The sequence below is a fragment of the Alligator sinensis genome, unplaced genomic scaffold (assembly GCF_000455745.1).
Source record: "Alligator sinensis unplaced genomic scaffold, ASM45574v1 scaffold221_1, whole genome shotgun sequence".
In the NCBI taxonomy this organism is placed as follows: Eukaryota; Metazoa; Chordata; order Crocodylia; family Alligatoridae; genus Alligator; species Alligator sinensis.
The window spans coordinates 187,441-192,499 of NW_005841948.1; the positions used below are offsets into that span (position 1 = coordinate 187,441).

The 5,059-nt window shown below is 42.2% G+C and overlaps 1 protein-coding gene across 1 annotated transcript in view; it reads left to right on the plus strand.

The window, feature by feature from the left end:
* The first annotated feature begins 329 nt into the window (after positions 1-329).
* Positions 330-5,059, plus strand: part of PLXDC2 (plexin domain containing 2) — a 424,228-nt gene continuing 419,498 nt past the window's right edge. The window contains exon 1 of the mRNA XM_025199724.1: positions 330-350. The gene's annotated coding sequence lies outside the window, so the exon portion shown is untranslated. The remainder of the gene's footprint in view (positions 351-5,059) is intronic.

Here is a 5,059-nt window from a genome sequence, read left to right on the forward strand (position 1 = left end):
CTTTCTTTTAGAAATTTGCAAAGTGAGAACATGGAAATGTCAAATATTTTATTGCCTGTCTTTTTTGTTTTCTCACTGAAGAGAATGTCTTTTGCCATGTTAAAACATTAAGGCTTAACGTAGGGTTTTCAACAGAATTGGTTGGAATTTTAGTTATAAACAATTAGCAGTTTTTCCCCTTTAAAAAGTGTGTGTTTGTGTTGGGGGAGGGGGGGGGCAGGGAAGGGAGGGTTACCCACTGAATATTTTCAACCTGAACTGCTTTTATCTTACACAGAAGCTGCTTTTCCTCCTTCCATTCTGCAATGGTTCATGGGAGCATAACAGTGCATTTCACTGGTAATTGTGAAGTAGGTACTGCTGAATATCTTTAAAGCTTAATGTTCTTATTATGGAAAAATGAACTTTTAAACCCATCAAGTTGCATGTGGCTTTTGTAGTCATACTGCTTCCATGCTCATTTTATAACCTAGGCTGTGCAAATCTATGTAATTATTCAGAAATGTATGTGATTTTAAGATTGAAAAGCCTGCTTAAACTTTTGTCTAGTTGCATTTTAAAATATAAAGGAGTTAGAGAATCATTAATACAGTATTTACTTCAAAAGAAATTCTTTAAATAATAAACTGAGTTAAAATGAGTACTTTTCTGCACTAACCCATACTAAAGTGACCTGTCTTTGTCTTTTTGCACATATGATTGGATCTTGATTTATGTTGTCTATTGTTATTTGCTTGTTAAGCAGTGTGAGCTTTTTGTCTATCACCATATAAAAAGGGCAGGCAGGTAATTGTTTACAACTGGAGATTAGATCAGGATACATTATATTCTAATTACACATGCATCTTTCAGTGATCATGGGTAGCATGAATGAATCCTGTAGCTGTTTCTTTAATTCTGGTGTATTATATGAGATATAGCTTGTATGTCCTCTATCACAACAATTTAATGCACTGGACAGTACAGAGAACAAGGGAGGAGGGAGCAGTCTACTCCAGGGCTAAGTACAGACATTCAAAAAGCCTGAGCCTGAATTGATTCAATCTTTGCAGGCTAGTCTAAGTTGCAAGTGAACAGACATTCACTTTTGATTCTGGAAATGCAGGCACATGCCTGCAGTGGCTCAGACTAGAAGCTGGGGAGGTGCTTGAGTGAGAGCAGTCTACTCTGAGATGCTGGAGGACCTGGCCAAACACAGTGGGCATCTATACTTGTGTTTTGGGGTGGGTGGGGGGTGGTGAGGGCGAGGTACTTTAATTAGAGTGGCTCTGAGCATCGTGTGTATTCAGCATCTTGCACTTGCATCAGACTCAATTAATTAAGTCCATTCCAACACATGCTTATTGGCACACATTGAAGCAGAGGTCCACCACATGTATAGGTGCCCTGTTAGTCTGTGTGACATTCCATGTGTTCATATTGAAGTCTGAGAAACCAGCTACAAAAATGTTTTACATTTTTTTCAGGCAACGTCTTTGTGATTGGTTGGCCATTTTTATTGTGGGATAATTACTTTACGTCTGCAGCATGTCAAAGTAATGTGACCACATTTTATATTACTTAAATCATTTTTGTCCACAGAGTTAATAAAAAAAGTGAAACTGAGTGCTAGGAGTGCTTTTCCTTGTCTTTTTGTGTCTAATGAGTGTATCTAACTTAGTGTTTCAAAGTGACTTAGTTTGAGACCTAATCCTGAAGTTATTGAAAATTTCCCTCTCCTGGTTTGTTCTTTTGGACTTCCCTGTGTTTACCTTTAGTTTTTGACAACATCAGATGAATTTTCATTTTGCAAGCAATTGATATTTTTATTGCAGTTTGAATCCTGTGTTCATGTTAAGTCAGGCCTATGCATCTCAGGCTTTTGTTTGTTACCCCTTAACTAGCAGAAATTGCATGAATTACAGCAGCAGTCAGTAGCAGAGGGGTTAATAGGATTTGAAAGGTCTAGCATAGAAGTGAAAGAACAAAATAATTAAAAAAATATTTTGTGGTGGGGAACAGGAGGAGGAGGAGGTAGCTTTTTATAATCACAATTAGACAGTTGAGGCAAGGCATGTGTCACTTTGAAATAATATTAAAGCTGAGATGGCAGAAGACATAAGACAAAACAAGCATTCAGGGTCTAATATTATTCTAGCCCGGCCTATGCTCTTTCATGTTTAATTGCTTAATTGCAGTTTACTGTAGATTCTAATAGCAGGGAGGCTACATCATTCAGGCTAAAGCAATGCATGATGCTCTGTTGCTCACTACATTTTTCCAGACCAAGTGAAATTCATTAATGTGCCCAGTCAAGTAAATGAAATGATCCTTTGTGCTGTTTGCTTTTGTTCCTCTTCTAGTTTTCACAACTGACCTAGTAACCTTTCTGAGTTAACAAGGTTACAAACAGCGGAAGGAGGGAATGGCAAGTGATTGATGGGATGATTTTCTTTTTTGAGGGTATTTGAGGATGATCAAAATATTGGAAAATAATGTTGATCAAGTCCAGTGTTTAGCAGAGAACAGCAGATTTCCATTTTTCAGAAGTGAATCTGATTTCCTGATTATTGACCTATGGCCCACTCTACAAGTTGTATCTATTATGCAATTACCTTGTTAATTGTACAATAAATTTAAACTGGCTACATGTGCAAATTAATTATGGTACCTTAAAAAAGTCCAACCAGCTATAAAATTATTGCTTGATAATGTTTAATAACTTTGTTTGTATTCAGCTTCAGTTTGCATGTGTAGACAATCTGTGGCTGGGAGATTGCAGCTGCTGTGATTTCCCAGCCATTGCAATCTCCCAGTTGTGGGATGTTCCACACATCCCTGGGGCTGGGAGAATACAGCAGTGTTGCACAGCTGCTCAGGCTGAGTCCTGCAACTAACAGGACCCTGACAGGACTCTTGGTCCCAGCTGCAGCTGTGCTGCACCTGACGGGACTCTGATGCAGCTAGGTCCCATGAGCTGCAGGACTCTTTAGTCCTGGTTGTGCATGTGGCACAGCTGAGATCAGGAGTTCTATCAGCTGCTGGACTCTTAGCCCTAGTTGCACATGGTCCCTGTGGCTGAGTGAGAGCCTGCTTTTTGCCAGTGAAGGAGACACCTAGGATCAGGCTCCCCCTGCACCCAGTGGTAAGGTGCAATGGGATCTAATGCATGATCCCACAATCATGCCTCCTGTGATCTATGCGTGGCATGGCATGAAGCAGGATTGTGTAGATCATGCATTAGATCCCATGGTGGCTTTACCTGAACTTGCAGAGGAGATCTATTGTAGCCATTGGAGCTTTTTGGAAGTTTCCATATTAACATGCTGTTGAACCGCCATCCTTTAGGGCTGCTTTAACACCTTGCTTGTGTTTCAGAAAGTCTCTGACCATTAGATAAAATGTTTATCATAAGTTAATTTATATCCTTTTTTTTTTTTTTTTTTTGGAGGAACAGTTAGTTAAAGGACAAAATTGGATAGCTTTTTTCTTTCAATGACAACACTCCCCCTTCAAAATATTTCTCTGACCTGCTAGAAAATCTTCCAGTTTATGGTATGCTGTTTTGGATTGTGCAGTTGGCCTGGCATATTCCAAATGACAGACCAAAATGATAAGGGCACTCTTTGTTATATTAAGTGCTGTGCTTGAAAGTGTTATCAGCAGGAACCAGAGTGTTGGAAGGTAATGACCAGGAATCCAGGTTTTCCATTTCCCACAGAAAAAAGCTGATTTTTCTCATTTAAAGAAGAACAACCTGGAAAACAATGAGTTTCCCCTTGCAAGCTGACAGAGTACCAGCCTACAAGGGGTTGCTTGGAACTTGGGAGAGCAGGAGGAGGGCAATCAGAGGCAGGGGGTGCCACATGCTTGTGTGTGCACACACATGCACATGTTTGGCAATACAGCCTGCCAGCATAGTGGAGAGCAGCTCCCTGCAAGTAAGTCTATGGCAGGGTGGGCATAGGCAACACATGGGGGAGAACAGTGAGGGACACAACTTGTGGGGAGACTGAGATGGTGATGGTTTGTGCAGAGCCTGCACAGTGAGGGAGGGGGTGGGGTGGGGTAGAGTGGGTGCCTATGACTGTGGCTGGAGGCATTGCCCAGATGGAGTGCTGCCCAGGGCCAGGGATGAGGCTAGCGCAGGTGGGAATGCTCAGCTGCAGGGTCAGCCAGGGAGTGAGGAAGAGCCACGGGCAGCTTATCCCAGGGGGGCATGGTGGGGGTGCTCCTTGCTACTGCATGCACTTGGAGGGAGGGGTTGGGCCCATAGCTGATGCATTGGGGAGAATGGGGGGACATATGCCCCCCTCAGATTTCTGTGCCCAAAGTGGGGCATGTGGCTGCAGCCTGGTTGGACTGGCACTAGGCAGGAGCCGCCACTGCAGCCCAGCTGTGGGTTGGGAATAAGGGGCAGCAGCAGGGATGGCAGGGGTGAGGGGCTGCAGGTCAGAAGTGAGGCGCACCAGCATGGCTAGGGGGCAGGGGGACTGTAGATTGGGTTGTGAGGGGCAATGGCATGGGCAGGGCTATGGCACTGGCTTAGCAGGGCTGGTCAGCGCCACAAAGCAGTAGAATGGAGGGGAGTTTCAGCCAGACCTGCATCCTGGTGAGCAGTGGGGGCAGCTGGAGCTCTGATTTTGCATGATAAAAAAAAATCAAAATCAAACACCAGAATATATAGTTATTTAGAATTTATTTTATTATGATTGAAGCTGACATTGGAACCAGTGTAGGGCTTCCACATTGCTTTAAAATTGTAATATATCAATAAAACATTTTCTTCAACTGATACCTATATATATATATGTATATATATATATATGTGTGTGTGTGTGTGTGTGTGTGTGTGTGTGTGTGTGTATTTCATTTTAATTGTGGAAAAAACACAGATTTGGGGTTTTTTAATCAATTTGCAACTTTATCAGAGAATTTGGGATTTTTAAATAGAGAAAATCAGTCATGCTCAAATTAAATCTTGGATGTAGTGAAAAGGATAAAGGCTTGATAGACACTCATTAAAAATATCACCAGCTGGTTTGGATGATATACTGCGGGGGGGGGGGGGGGGGGGCGC